Here is a 17,448-nt window from a genome sequence, read left to right as displayed (position 1 = left end):
AATCATAATGGAAAAGAATATAAAAAAAGAATGTATATACATATATATATATAACTGAATCACCTTGCTGTACAGCAGAAATTAACACGTTGTAAATCAACTATAATTTTTTTAAAAAGAGCAAAAATAAAAAGATATCAGCTGGACTGCATCTTTCTGGACAATGGAGAAAATCTGTTTGCTTTACATTTAAGGTTTTTGAAGAATTCAATTGTTTGTAGTTGTAGGACTGAGGTCCTCATTTCCTTGCTATCTGTCAACTGACAGCCCCCTATCCTATCTTCAAAATCAGAACACTGGTTTGTTTCCTTGTTACCCCTTGTATCTCTCCAGTCTCTTCACCTTTTTTCTCTTACCTTTCTTTGTTCTTCTAGCTTTAAGGACCTATATAATCATATTAGTCCAACAAATTATCCTCCTTATTTAAAAGATCTGTAAACTTACTTCCATCTGCAAAATCTTTTTTTTTTTTTTTTTTTTGCTATATAACATCATATTCATAGATTCTGAGGAATAAGGCATGGATCACTATTTTGGTTATCACATGAGTTAAACCACCAAATTGATTAACTTGAGTAACTTAATAAATTTGTATATTTTTATTTGAATAATTTAACTTATGTACTGGATAATATAATCCAGATTTATTTTCTAGTAAATATATATGCTATCAGAAAAAGAAGAGATTATCATTTTAAATTTATGAAAAGACAGCTTAACCACATGGTATATTAGGAAAATTGTAGGTGGGAACCATTTCTAACCATAAGAAATTTCTTAATAACAGAGAATTTTCTTTATTTATATTTTAATAAACAAAATTAGTAAGCCATTTTATTTCAAATTTTAAATAAAAATACATCAGAAGTTTAACTTAAGATATTTGAAGTCATTTAATATTGATATGGACTGCTGGATATTATTGCAATGAGAAATTTTGCAACAGTATTGTTTCTTTTCCATATTTTAGTTTAACACATTCCAGTTAGTTTTCTTTTTGTGCTTCCCACTGGGTGATTTCATATTTTCTCATTTTATTACAATTTTAACTTAATAATCCTATTCTTTGAGGTAGACTCCAAAGTAGCATTCTGAATTTTTTAATACAAAATTTCAGTAAATTATTTTCTGCATGCTCTTGAAAATATAATATATTTTTTAATGGGCATAAGTTTTGTACCTTGAAAGAAGAGTTATTTCACAAAATTTCTGAATTCATAGGTGCATTTTCATATTAAAATTTAGAAGGTAAGGAATGTAAATTAACATTACTGGTACTTATAAAGTATTTTAAGCAAATTATAAACAAAATTCCTCACATGAGATAACAAACAATTTTGTATCTCTAGCTATTGAAATTTAAAATTTTCCATTTTACATATGGCAGGGTTTTTTTCAATTATTAAAAAAGAGAGAGAGTAATAATATCTTGACATATAGTAGAAAATTAGTATTTTTAAATAGATTTTCTGTGTAAAACCTTTAATAAAATGCAATAATAATAATAACCCCCCAAATATATTCTGTATCTATATGGGAAAGCTCAATCATATCAAGATATTAATTCACCTCTGATAAATCCATGAATCCAAAAAAATTTAATTAAAATCATTATTAGGGATTTTTAAGATGGCTCTAACATTTATGTGGAAGAGTAAAGATTTAAGCATATCCAATAAAATGTTGAAAAAATAAAAGGGAAGAATTGGAGAAGGAAGAAGAGATGGAGGAGAAAAAGTAGAGAAAATGAGGAGCAGGAAGAATTGAGGACTGGCTCTATCTAACATAAAAACTTAAAATAAAACCATATCTGCTCTCTTATATATGGAATCCAAAAAAATGAAACGAATGTATATAACAAAACAGAAACAAACTCACAGATATAGAAAACACACTAGGGGTTACTAGTAGGGAGAGGGGAGGAGGGAGTGACAAGTTAGGGGTAAGGGATTAAAAGTTACTAACTACTATGTACAGTATAAATAAACTACGAGAATATATTTTACAACACAGGGAATACAGCCAATATTTTATAACTATAAATGGAGTATAACCTTTAAAAATTGTGAATCACTATGTTGTACACCTGTAACATATAATATTGTATATCAATTATATCTCAATAAAAAATAATAAAAGCAAAATAAAGACATTTTAAGATATGCATGATCAGAAAACAACAAAAACAATGACAAAAACCAAATCCAACAAATTGCTTAAAATGTTTTTAGTGAATCAACTTGGAGCCCATTGTACCTAGGAAATAAAGGAGCATAATAGGAAACAATGTTGACTATAAACAAATACTTAAATTTTATAGGTCATGTTAAAGATCCTATATTTTTTAAGTGCAATAAGAAAACTTTGAGTTTTATATGGTAGTTGGTGTAACATGAAAAAATACATATTTTTGGAAAGATCGTTCCATCTATAGAAGGACAGTAGTTTAAGGAGGAACAAAGTCACTTGAGAGAAACCAGTTTTTAGGTTATTGTGGTAGCATAGATGCATAATTATAGTAATTCCTTCAAATTAACCAATGAATCCAATGCATTTGTTCTAGGGTTCTCTGACTGAGTATTGTCATTGGAGATTTCTGGATTGTGGTATTAAATGCATGTTGAGTTTTGTATATGCTATTTTTACACCAATTCATCTCTGTCCAAGATTCATTAACCAATGTCTCGTTTCTTTCGATACCACTCATTCAGAGAAGAAATGTTTGACACAGCCAGCAGAAGTCACTGAAGATGACAACTGAATCTAGTGATAATTTGATATTAGCTGAGAGCCTATTACTAGTATTTATGCCTATTTCTCTTATTAAGGAAAAATGAAATAGTAAAGCTCATTGAATACACATATTTGCCCATAGAGATGATTATGTTAGGATATTCTGTTAGCAGTATATATTAAAGAAAGGATGATAACTTAAACTACTTACACTTACTGTGATTGAATGAGAACTATATCTAGGAATTAATCAAATTTCATCAACTTGGAAAGTCCAATGAATCTTTCAGAGCATGGCTTTCAGGAAATAGTCAATATTTTAAAAGCCAAGTGAATGCATAAGCTGGATTAGGGATATAAGTTTGCAGACAAAAGTGCCTATAATATTAAGGCTACATAAGATTCTTTTGTTAGAGGACATTATTGAGAAAAGTATGCATAGTTAGAAGCAAGATAAGAAGATCAGAAGTTAGTGCATATGTAACAGTCCTTAAATTTGCTTTAAGTTTCACACAAAAACCTGTACGTGAGTGTGCATAGCATCTTTATTTATAATTATAAAAAATGGGAAGCAACCAAGAGGTGCAATAGCTGAATGGAACTAGAACCAAAGTGTGGTATATCTGTATAATGGAATGTTTTTCTGTGATAAAAAGAAATGAGCTATCAAGCTGTAAAAAGATATGGAGGAAACTGAAGTGCGTATTGCTAAGTGAAAGAAACAGTCTGAAAAATCTGTATGTTGTATGCTAACTATATACACTCTGCTAATGGAAAAACTGTAGAGAGAGTAAAATGATCAATGTTTGCCAGGAGGGTAGGGAAAAGAAGGCAGAAGGATAAATAGGTGAAGCACAAGGGATTTGGGGGGGTAGCAAAACTATTCTGTATTATAACCTAATGTTGGATACATGGCATTATGCATTTGTCAAAATTCATAAATAAGTACAACACAAAGAGTGAGCCTTGATGTAAACTATGTGCTTTAGTTAATAATATCTTAACAGTGATTTATTAATTGTAACAAGTGTATCACATTAATACAAGATGTTAATAGTATGGGAAACTGTGTTGGGATAGGGGTAAGGGATATATGAGGACTCTCTATTATCTACTTAATTTTCTGTAAACCTAAAATTGTTTTAAAAAATAAAGCCTATTAATTCAAACACAAATAAAACTGAATTTTAAAGTATTGTTTCAAAGAAAGGATTGGCCACATAATACTATGTGTATTTAACCTGGGCAAAGTGAGAGCTTCTTATTCATAGCAAGAAATTCAGAGGCAGGGATTTAAGTTGTCCATGTCTCTTGTTTCCTTCTTTGTGCATTGCAAATAAAAGCGCTTGACTAATAAATGAACAGGTCTAGAGATAGTTCAAATACTTTCTAGTTAAGAGGATATATATACTGTAGTTATATATGTGTGCATGTGTTCACACGTGAATGCATTTTAGTGGTGTATGTTTCTATAAGGCAACAAAGATATAAATATACACCATAACCAGTATGGATATCACAGATTAAATATTTATTATAGTCTTAGTTCCAGATACACAGATATCATGATAAAATAGCTAAACTACTTCCTCTGGGTCAGGTTTCTATGCTCAGCATGAATATCCATTCATCCCTTTTGATGAGTCTGTGAAAAACTAGTGAAATCCTTTTACGGCTTCTGCAGCATTTGAGAAAAAGGCATTTGTTGATTCAAGTCCTGTATCCTATTTTCACACAAGCTCACCTTTGTAAAGATTCAGTAGTCAAAATATAACACAAGTACACACCTCATATTTGAAATATGACAAATATGTATATATAAATTGAATAATATATTATAAATAAAATATATTTATATATTTATATAAAATATAAATATATTTTATAATAATATTACATATAACCATATGTAATATTATATATATAAAATACCCCTCCATCCCTTCCTATTTTAGTCTCTAAGCTTGTTACAAAAATGGAAATGCATTTCTTTATGACAACTTCTCAATATCTAATGGTCATGTACCTTATTTTTATATCAATTTTCCTCCATGCCTAATCATAAAAAAGAGAATGTTCTACCCAAAGAGTGAACAATTTTGACAATTCTGTTGCTTAGGGATGGAGGCTATTTATTGCTCCAATGTGCTCAATTATGTGTGGCGGAAGATAACCAATAGGACAGCATGTGAAGCCAAATAGTCGGAAAAGACAAAAAATATCTTCAGCCAGGTTTTTTAATCCCTGTAGTGAAAAGTAATGAGGGAACACATCATATTGCCACCAACTTTATTCATTTACACATACCTTTGAGGCTGGTGCTAATATCGATCCTTTCTTCCCAAATGAAAAACACGAACCAACCAAAAGAAAAAAAAATTCCTCAACCTTGTTTTCTATCAATTTCATTTTTCTTGAAGAGGCAAAAGTAAAGGTGGGAAAAGGACTGTACAAGGGAATAAAGCATACTCATTCTTGCATTCCAAGCTCAACGCAGGTTGAAAGAGGTCACTGAGAAAAAGTCAGGCTAATTTAACACTAATGCTCCCGCCCTGGTGAGTTAGGGGGTGGGTCCCCAGATAATCACTCCCAAATCCAGGCCGTCCCCAACACAGTCTGCCCTAAATCCGTTAGGATCAGTCTAATTATATCCTTCATTCTTGTTTGTAGTAACCATAAGAAACCTCAGACTCAGTCACCCTCACCTCCCCAAATCCAATCTCCTTTAAAGCTCTGTAATTCCTTTTTTTCCCCTTAATCTATTATTTGGGTTCCTGACAACCTTACACTGTGCATGTGGAATTATTTTACATTCTGAGATTAAATTCTTCTCTGACCAATCCCTTCAGATTATTTTTCTGATGAAACATGGGTCTCCTCTGAGGACATAGCTTCCACTGCTGGCTTCTCAACTGATACCTGTTTTTGTTCCTGAAGCTCTCATACGTGTGAGCTTAAATATTTTCTTCAGAATTTATTCCTAGTTCCAGACCTTTATTTCTCTCTTCCCCCTTAAAGACTTCTGGCTTTGATGCTCATGCATATTATCAGATTTTTTGACCCATTAACCCCCACTCTTGCTAATATCTACAACCTCCTGGTTCATTTCCCCTTATTTCCCCTCATAGCTCAAAAATTTTAGCACTGGTTTCAATACTACTCCTGCCTTCATTCTCTGATGATCATTTCAACCAACCCCTGATACAATTCCTTGAACTTCATTTCTCCAAATTCTTGTCTTCATCTTAGCTATAATCTTTCATGGCTTTATACATAGTCTGGATCTTGTGATTACCAATGAATGCAACATCTCCATGATCTGAGTTTCTTGTATCCTATTACTTGATCACCACTTCTTCTCTCTAATTCACTCTATCATCTTTCCCTGAATAAACTTCAAATCTATTAAAACCTCCATTCCGTTGATACCAACTTTTCATGGTACCTCATTCACTTGATGTCTTATATTCTCACTTCTCAGGTTTAATTCCATGCCCATTAATTAACTCAACAGATATCCACTAAGAGCTAAGCACAATTTTAAGTGCTCTGTATATATTAGTAAACAAAGATGAAAAGACCTCTGTCTTCATGAATCTTAAATTATAGTAATTCCCTTGCATATATCCTAGTGTATCAATCAGTTTGGGCTAAATTATGCTGTGATAACAAATGACTCCCAAATATTAGTGACTCCCCAAAACAAGGCTTTAAATATTACCTATATTTTATGTAAATTGTGAGTTACCTTAGGTTCTCCTCTATCCAACCAGCATCAGTTTATATCTTGAACTTGTCTATCATGGTGGAGAAAGGAAATATGGCACATTGATGCAACAGCCCTAAAAGATCCTACCATTAATTTGAATATGTCATTTCCACTAAAATGTTATTGGCCCCAATAATAATGTGGCCAAGATTGAAAGTATAAGATACCTAAGGATGAGGACCACGAGAAGGTGTCTGACAGACTTTTGTCCTTTCTCAAGAGTCAAACTTACTTGGCAAAACTGTAGCCTTAGCTAATTCCAATTGTCTCTGGTTACTCTCATCTGCACCCACACTGCTGGACATGACTAGAGGGAAAAAATATACCAACTCATGAACTGGTCACCAAATGGGTGACCATAAATATCAAATGGGTTACTAATAATACCAAGAAGTGAAACAATAGGTCTCTCTTACGAGTTGAATTTGTCATCTCCCCAAATTCATAATGCTGAAGTCATAAACCCTAGTACCTAAGAATGTGACCTTATTTGAAGATAGGATTTTTACATAGATAATTACATTAAAATGGGGTCATTAGAGAGGGTCTTAATCCAATATGACTGATGTCCTTATAAAGAGGGAACATTTGGACAGAGAGACACAGAGATGGAAGATGCCATATGAAGAACACAGGGAAAAGACAGTCATCTACAAACCAAGTAGAGGCATGGAACAGATTCTTCACTCATAGCCCTAGAAGGAATCAACTAGGCAGACACCTCAATTTTCAACTTCTAGCATCCAGAACTGTGAGACAATAAATTTCTGTTGTTTAAGCCACCCAACCTGTGATGCTTTGTTATGGCATCCCTAGAAAACTAATGCAGACTCTTAAGATGTTCACCTGCTTATTCTCCCATCTCACAATACCCACCTCTTCTCACCACCAGTAACACATACTCCATTCTCAGCCTGATGATGACTTCAGTGAGATGATGATTTCACTTCCTACTACTCTAATAATATTAGAGTCATCAGAAAATATCAAAAAGATGTCTTCTAGAGGCTCTTTTTATAAAATACACTCACCCAACAACATCTGCATAAACATATCTGCATTATTGCTGAATGTCATAGATGGAATATCTTTGCTGCTATTTAAAATAAATCCCTTCATTCCCCTCATCTCTTCAAGGGTGTCACTTCAGCAATCTTCCTGAGTCCTTTCTACATAATAAAATCTTCCCTCTCTACTGTAATATTTTCATTATCACAGTCTTTCATCAATAAGAGATAATAATATTTTATCTCACTTTCCATATCAGATACAACACTATTTCTTTGCTTGCATTTGCAGCAAATCTCCTTGATACTATTGACAATTCCCATTGTTTCCAGTTCCACTCCCATTTCCTTTTAAATTTGCTCAGTTCAGGCTTTCTTACCTACTGTTGTATTATAGCTACACTCATTCTAGTGGACAGCACATAAAGAAATCCTCATAATCTTTGCCTTTTAATATTTATGTCCTTGTGTAATCCCTCTCCCTTCTATAGGTGGGAAATGTGACTGTCTTTTAACCATTACAATATGGCAGAGGTGATGGGCTGTACGTCATCATGTTCAAGTGAATATGTAACAATCTCAGGGAAGCCTTTTGTTGTGATTCTCTCTCCCTTGATGGCTGTGATGAAGCAAGTGACCATGTTAAAGAGGCTCACTTGTCATGGAACTGGGAGACTACTTCCAACTAACAAAAAACTGAGAGCAGCCTCTGGCCAACAGCAAAAACCTGAGGCTCTCAGTCTAACAGCCCATGAGGAATTGACTTCTGACAACAACCATATGAACTTGGAAAAGATCCTTTCACAGTTGAGATGGGACCCAGCTGTCACCCTGATTGTATCTTTCAGATAATATCCTGTAGCAGAGAATCTAGAAAAGTCGTACATAGATTCCCGACCCACAGAATCTGTGAGATTAAAAAAACGTATGTTGTTTTAAGCTGCTAAGTCTAGGTTAATATTGTTTTACAGCAAAAGATAATACTTGTCCAGGTCACTAACAACTGCTATGATGTTAAATCTAGTGATCGGTTCTTATTATCTCTTACCTGCTCTATCAGCTGTAGTTAACATGGTTTATCATTCCTTTCTTCTACTTTTTAAAAAAAATTTCATTGGAGTATAGTTGATTTACAATGTTGTGTTAGGTTCAGGTGTACAGCATAGCGATTTAGTTATACGTATACATGTATTCATTCTTTTTCCCATATAGGTTACTACAGAATATTGAGTAGAGTTTCCTGTACTATACAGTAGGTCCTTGTTGGTTATTTATTTTATATATAGTAGTGTGTATATGTCAATCCCAAGCTCCCAATTTATCCCCCCTCCCACCACATTTCCCCTCTGGTAATCCCAGGTTTGCTTTTGAAATTTGTGAGTCTGCTTCCGTTTTGTAAATTAGTTCATTTATATCACACTCCCTTCTTTTTGTTTACTTAACTTCTAGCTCTGTCACATCTTTGCTTTTCCTCCAATGCTCAGGTTGATATTTCTCAGTCTCTTTTGCTGGGTCGTTATTTTCTTCCCACATTTTTAATGTATGGATTTCCTTGGGCTCTACAATAACCTTGCCTACAATATAGTCAACGCCCTATATTTCAGTTAGAACTGGTGGTCTTCAAGGTATTGAAACTCAATTCTATCTTTGGTAAAGATAAATTTATTATCTCACTTTTTTAAACATGGGAAGGACAGAAGGACAGCTGGGCACAATGAGAGACTAGATCCTAATTCAAAGACATTATTACTCTCCCTGTCTTTCTCTCTCTCTTTCTCTGGTCTCTGTTGGTTAGCTTACTGTCTCACTGCATCTTTTTTTCACCCAGTTCTGAGATCATTTTTTCCTCCTAACTTCAGTGCCAGATATGCATGGTTTCTTCCCCTAGAATCTGTGTAAAAAAGCCTAGGAAGGACTCAGATAGTCATATCCTGAATGCCAGCAAGAGGAAGGTCACTCAGAAAATATGACTTTAGTTATGAGGTAAAGAGAAGTTTCATAACATAGGCATTACATTTTTGGAAAATTAAAAAGAAAATAGGAGAGAAGGATAAATAACCATCATACAACAGTAAATTTTATTAGTTGTTCTCATCACACTGCTTAGACAGATTTGAAATATGCTTCCTGAAATCTAGGATAATACTAATTACAATAATAATAGTAATTATTTTATCTCACTATGTGTATGAACTCTGCAAACATTTTACAAGCCTCTCATGGGATCCTAAAGAATCCTTAAGGTATAGATACTATTATTATTCTGTTAGCACATAAGGAAATCCAGGTATTTTCCAAAGGTACTCCTGTTATTAATAATTCAACCTGATGTTTAAATATAGGTGGGCTGACTCCAAACCCATGTGTTACATATTAAAGTTCATTGAAGGTGTGCATCTGATGGTGCCTGTTTCTTCGTTTACGGGAGCAGGTGCCTGCTGGCAGTTAAAGCATGTGCTTTGATGTCAAAGAGTTCTCGGTTTTGGAACAAGTCTTATGATTCTTAACTCTGTAACCTACTCAACATTGTTTAGCCTCCTCTCTGAGCCTTAGTTCCCAGTAGAAGAATTGGGTAATGGAGTAATAATATCTACATTTGATGAAGTAAATAAAATAATGCACTTGTAGGCTTTCTTGGCACTAGAGTGTTCACTATTAACCATTATTATTGTGAAAGTTAAGGTGTCAGAGTCACTTTCTCCCAAGCAAGTGCATTTCACTCTCTCAGCCTTAAAAAATAGAATTAATTTTAATCTCTATTATGAATTTTGAGGAAATCACAATTGAACACAGACTGATACAGTAAATGCTAAGAAAACTGAGGAAGTAGAGGATAAAAGCAACTTGGATTTTTATGTCTATTTATCAGAGCACTGGGAACGAGTTATTTGAAATCAATCAGATTGTATTACATATCGATTCTCTATCCACTTGAAACTTTACCTTTTGACCTCATGGTATCACACACTAACTTATGAAGTAACTTTTCCTTCCTCTTGACTTTGGGTTCAACCCTGTAACCTAATTTGGTCAAAGAATAAGGCAGAAATTGCAACAGGCCATTCTGACTGTTGGTCTCATCTTTTACCATTTTCTCTCTTATGCTGCTGTTGTTTCTATATAAAAAATGTCAGAGCTAATCTATTTGACCCAAAAAGTAGATGAGAGACACGTTAAACAAAATCTGACCCCACGCCCGTGGGGTGAGCAAGCCTACTCAAGATCAGTAGACCTCCCAGCTCAGTCCAACAGTCAACAGTCAGCCAATCTACAGGCTCATAACAATAAATTTTACTTTCTTTAAGCAGCTATTTTTTGGGTGGTTTGTTGCATATAATTTCTTATGAAAAATAGTATAAGCTAAAGTTCTACTAGGTAGAAAGATAGATGATAGATACAGTAGATAGATATAGATGTAGAGATCTATAGATATAGGGATATACACACACATATTTATAAAATCAATGCATAGGCATATATGTTATATATATAAAGAGACTAAGAATGGGGGTATACATAATACATTATATTAGTATGGCTAGTTACTTAAAGTCACATCAAAAGAACAATGTTTACCACACTTAACAGCTTTGGTTGGCTCTCTAATTAAAGAAGGATTTCTCCTTCGGTTGGATTGTGTTCAGAATACAGTAGGCATTACCCCCAAATAATCAATAGTCATAACCACTCCATTATTAAAAGTTATCTCTTACAAATTCAACTTCAATCAATGATAAATTATTGAAGTTTTGTTTATTAAATTATTGACCTTTGTTCAGACATTAAAACTTTGTTCTAGAAAGTCACTAGATATGAAATTTGGTTTAAAAGTTTCTTATTTTAAATAAATTCCATTGAAGCCTTATAAACACTTTTCTTCTTTGCGTACTTTTGTGACTGAACTAATTAAGCTCAAGTAACTATATTTTAAAAGATTCATATGAGTTTAAGACCCTCATCTTTGCTCCTTAAGAGTGGTGTGGGAGGATGGGATGATTTGACTAATTCATCACATTTACAAATCAGTAGTGATGGAGTGGATTACAGATTGATGATCATGTCTTTAAGCAGAACACATTTTGTTTAATTCTTTCATCTGTTTGTACTGGCTGATTATGTGTGAGGAGTTTTATTCTTTTACTTCAAAGGCTTGTCAATATGTGGGATGACAGTACAGAGGAAGAGAGCAGTTCTTTATAATCGCTCTCAGCACAGAACACTCCTTTTGTGCATAGTTGGGATCTGGAATAATTTGATCTTCACTGCTTCTATCTAAACAAATTTAGACAAGAAAATAAAAAATATACAAATAAATACACAAACACAACAGCATTTTAACATGGTTCCCCTTAATGCAATATGATTGACACTAAAATAAATGCCTAGGTATCAATGAGTTGGTTTAAAGGATTTTTAGAGGAAAGATCGAAAATTTTGGCTAAATTTTTCTTTTGGCTCATATAGTGACTCAAATGCAAAGGTTTGCTATATAAATAAGATCTATTTAATTTAGAGTTCTATAAATACTTATTTTCAAAAATTTAGATAAAAAATAGATGTTGCTACCCATAGTAAATATTCATATGATTAATTTTAACACCCTCCAAATATATTTTCTTCTTATTAATTCCTATTTGAAAATAGTCTTCTAAAGTTCAAACTACTAAAATCACTCTATTATCTAAATTAATTTTAACTTAAAGTAAAATAATCTGTGTATGTAAAGTATATATAGATATATTTTCAATCATTTATTAAAATAATTTGTACAGTAAATGTGTTGTGAAATAATAGATCTTAATTTAAAACTACTATAATTTTCTAGACATCAGTGTATCAATGTAAAAAAACAAGGCTATTATAAAATTTCTTTTCTTTTGAAATATTTTTTCCAGGATAAGAAATCAGTATTTTTCAAAGTTTACAATGCATCCAAATATCACATATGCCACATGTGATTCTAAAATGAAGATAAAAGATATTTGATTTCAGTCTTGCCCTTAAGTTCAGTTCTTTGTGTCATCCTCATTCTTCTGGCTTCTTAGCATCAGGCTATGTAAATGTTTTATCTATTTTTCAGAATAATTTCTCTTTCTGATACCCCTTACTCACTTAGCAACTGAACAGTAGCAGCCAGCTCCAGGCTGATGCCAGATCCAGTCTTAGCACCACGAATAGCGGAATTAATAGCCCTAGGCCTCTAGTTATCCAAAATCCTTAATGCATTCCAGTCGGATATATTCTTACAGATTAATAAAGAATCCATTTATTAGGAAACAGGTGGAAGTTAGTATATGGTAAAACAACACAAGTAAAATTATATATCTAATTCTCCATTGGTATACATCTTTTTAAGAGACTAAATCTCCAGAGCTTGTGCGCCACATTATATCTTTTGATTTTTGTTCTGGCTTATGAGTACTTTTTTACTTTCTTCTTCAGATGTTTTCTTTTTTTTTTTTTTGTATGTTTCTTCTTTTGTATGTTTCATGTATCATATGTATTTGTTTGCAGGTGTGTGCTTATTCAAAATTAGTAAATGTTATAGAAAAGACTATACTCAGAAATATTCTTTGGAATATAAATTTGAATTTTGATTGTCATCATAAAACCCCAAATATTTGAAATTTATTTATTTGTCCCTTAAAGTAATTGTTTTACATGAGCTATACTTTGTTATGCCCATAAATTATATTTAGAATAGAGACATACCGTTCTTATTGTTTCATTCAGGATGATTTTACATGCAAGTAAACACAAAACCTGGCTCAAAATGGCATAATTAGTGTGGGAATTTATTGAGTTATGTTAGTATTTTAGAGAGGAATAGATAGTCATTTTGAGGAAGCATTAACTTTAAAGACTCGTTATCTTCATTTTTTTCTGTCTTGCCTTCAGCCCCAAACTGGATCTTTGTGGCTGCACAATGATTGTTTAAATTTCAGGGACACAAGATAAATCATCCAAATCTAGAAGAAACAAAAACCTCCCACCTAAAAGTTGAAGAAAGTATAGGTCATCACTTGCTCACTTCGCTTACCTACTCAATCAGGAATCTATCACTGTGGTGATGCAGCTTGAAATATGCTGATGGGCTATTATGAGATAACTCATTCCTGAAGGTCTGGACGTGACCCATTACGAGTCTATAGGTGGCAGCGGATATGAGAGAGTAAAGTATATAATTATTTTAAAAGTAAATAATTGATAATTATAAGCAATACTTTATGTGTTTCAATGTATTAACTTTCTGCTGTATAATTAAAAAATATTAACTCAATGGGTCCTGTAAATAAGTCCTATGTCATAGATAATATGAAAAAGAGTTGATCTAGAGATTATTATTCACTGTTATTCAATATAACCTATACAAAAATTCTGTAAGAAATTTCTTGAAGATTTAGGTGCTGGGAAAGCTGCATTTTTTATCCTGAGGTATGAAATGTATTATTTTTCCTGATAAACAATAAAGATCATTTAATTGATTAAATTTTCTATTGCAAGAACCTCAGGAACAGATTTGGTGTTAAACATTAGCAACCATGTGTAAAGCAATTATACTCCAATAAAGATGTAAAAAAAATAAAATAAAAACAATGTGTGACCCTAGTGCTTAAATGTTGATATTATAATTTTCTTCCAGTTTCAATCATCCATTAAAATGATATTTTCCTATTAAAGGATATCTGGGCTTGGAGAGCAAGTGCAATAGCCTGATTCAGAATCTCTTTCTTACCCTTCTGAAACAATGATAAAATTAACAAAAGCAACACATGTTTTCAACATTACTAGAAGACAGAGAACACCACAACCCTAGGTAATCTTTACATAGAAGGAAATGGAAAAAAAATCCTATCTGAACATCAACCACCATTCCATGTCTGTTCTCAGCCTGTGGGTACAGTGAGCAAGAAAGGAGATGCTGGAAGGACTGCACAACAAAGAACAGACAGGAGAAGAGGAAACACACAAAATCATTCTCAGAAAAAGAAAGTGAAATAATAAATATAAACATACTGAACACAGAATGGGAATTGTTAGTTCATAGTATTCATAGACTAATGACTTAGTTTATTTTATTTAGTTATGGACTAGGAGATTGAAAATGTGTGGAACCATAGTGCCAACTTTGGAGATGCTGTGCTTCTGGGAAAGAATCAGAAAGGAGATGGCATACCTTGGAGAAGATATAGTGAAGAAAATGAAGGAAATAGTGGGGGAAATTAAATATCCTACATAAATAAAAGAGAAAAGACAACATCATTTTTTTTTCCTTTCTCTCCTCACAATCATAAAATTAAATTCACAGAATTGGGCAGAACTGACAGAAGAAGGAATAGCAACTAGGAACCCTGCTGGTTCCTAGTTTATTTTTTCTAAATAAGAAGAAAAAATAGAAAACTTCAATATAAAAATGCAGAAATTCAGATGCTGCAAAATACAGATTTTCTATTGGTAGAAAATCTCAACAACAAATGAACCATGAAGCTGAAGAAAACTCACAGGACATTGAAAGTTAAACTAAATATCCTAAAAAATTACATTATAAATATGAAATGTTGGCTTGAATAAGAAATACAAAACCTAAGAATAGCATGTGTACATATATATATACAAGGATTAAAGAAAATAAAAGGAAAGTTGATTCAAATCAGGAAAGAGGTATATGTAAAAGACAAAATCATATAAAAAATGAAGACAAAATTACAGAGTACTCAAGATAGAACAGATCTGAGTGAACCCTTAATAAAGAATATTGGATCAAGGCAGAAAATTAATCAAGATAGTAAATCTGAGATTTATAAAAACAAGTATAAAGGAACAGAGCTAAAGCGTTTGAGATGGAAGACAAGGGTGAATATTTGTATTATTGTTTTCCCTGAAGAAAAAAATCAAAATAATGGACCAGAACTAATATTTCAATCTATAATCTAGAAATATTTCCAGAAGTAAAGGTAGACTTGATATATACAGTCTATCTTGTTATATTTGGGTAGCACCATGCTACTTCTTTTGACCAACGGACTGTGCATGGAAGTATTTTGGGAGACTTTGGGAACAAATAAGTTAATATTTTTATAATTTTCCATGACTTTTTCTCTTGCCCTGATGATCCTGAAACCTCATATTAAGATATAAGTGCAAACATATCAATGCCTCTTAAAATAACAAGCCACCACATGAAGGAGAGTTGAAGAGAGATTTGTTTGGACACATTTTTAAATTTGAAGGAGAGAGAACTAAACTTTGTTTTACCATACCACTGAAATTTTGATGGTTCCTGTGGCAGCATAACTGAACCTATTCTGTATGATACAATTATTCTTATTAAAAAATACAAAACAAGCTATGTTTTGTGAAATAATATATGTAAACAATAAATTGTAAAGTAAATATCAAACTCCACAATTGATGAACTCTGGCCTAGTGCATCAGAATGCCTCTGGGCAAAGCCTAGAAATTATTTTTAAAAGGTTCACAAGTTCAGGGCTATGGCTGAAGACCTCCTTTATTGAAATGAAATCTGTACATAATTATGAAAATGTTTCAGTGAAAATCTGTTTCAAAACAAAATATATGAAAAATTTATCATTATAGAAATCATTATTTTTCTTCTCCAGAAGATAATTTATTTTTTCAATGTGATTCCATATCATCACGCATGATTTGCACCTGTTGTTTTGCAAAATTCTTCGTTTCTAAGATGATTGCTTTGTGTAGTTTGCACTTCTTCTATTTGAATTTGCATCATCCTCTGAAAAACTACTTGTTTCTGAGCTAAGGTTCTCATTAAAGTTTTCATGGCTGATTGCAGTTGATGTGTACCACATAATCACAAAACTTAGTCACATAGCTTGGAACAAGTATGGCATCTAGTCTTTCTTAGAAAGTAATTAGGTAAAATTTAGCATCTTTAAAACGAAGATCTCCTTTTCTTAAAAAATAGTTCTTTTCCACCTGTCTTCAAGTTCATTTTCATGTAACATTTTAGCTTTTTTTTATTCCCTTAATGATTCTTCTTTCTATGTTCTTCTATTTTTATTTATTTAGACTCAGCATCCTCAGTAACTTCTGCAACTTTAAAAAGTATATATTTTCCCCTGGAACAATACATTTTATGGCTTATGATCTTAAAATCTGTGCTTCTTGCTTATTTTCTTTCTCATGGGAATTCTCCTTATTGATAATACTGTCATTTATAGATGGTCTTCCCTTATAGTGACTCAGAATAATATTACTTTTCATCCACCATCTCATACCACATAAGATTTAGTTGCTCTTTTAAGAAAGATTTTCTCTTCAATTCATTTATAAACATGAAACATACAAGGCCTACCATGAGCCTTCTATGCTGACAATTCAAAAAGTTAGCTATAATGCTGTGCAAAAGGAGTATTCAGAAAAGGCTGGGTGGGCATGGAAAGGTTGAATACCTGTACAGGGTATTTACAGTATGGTAAAGAAACTATTCTTAAGAGTAATTTATGTCTTATGCTACCCATCATGAAATTTCATATCATTACTAATGCATTGTCTTCTTAATGATATATTAAATTAAAAATTCCACATGTTTTTATATACAATGGAATATTACTCAGCCATAAAAAGGAATGAAATTGGGTCATTTGTGGAGACATGGATGGATCTAGAGACTGTCATACAGAGTGAAGTAAGTCAGAAAGAGAAAAACAAATATCGTATATTAATGCATATATGTGGAACCTAGAAAAATGGTACAGATGAACCAGTTTGCAGAGCAGAAATAGAGACACAGTTGTAGAGAACAAAAGTATGGACACCAAGGGGGGAAATTGGCGGGGGTGGTGGTGGTGTGATGAATTGCGAGATTGGAACTGACATTTATATGCTAATATGTAAAAAATGGATAACTAATAAGAACCTGCTGTATAAAAAAATAAATTAAATTTAAAAACTTAA

This window comes from Lagenorhynchus albirostris, chromosome 3 (assembly GCF_949774975.1).
Source record: "Lagenorhynchus albirostris chromosome 3, mLagAlb1.1, whole genome shotgun sequence".
Classification (NCBI taxonomy): Eukaryota; Metazoa; Chordata; class Mammalia; order Artiodactyla; family Delphinidae; genus Lagenorhynchus; species Lagenorhynchus albirostris.
Note: the sequence above shows the minus strand (reverse complement) of the source record.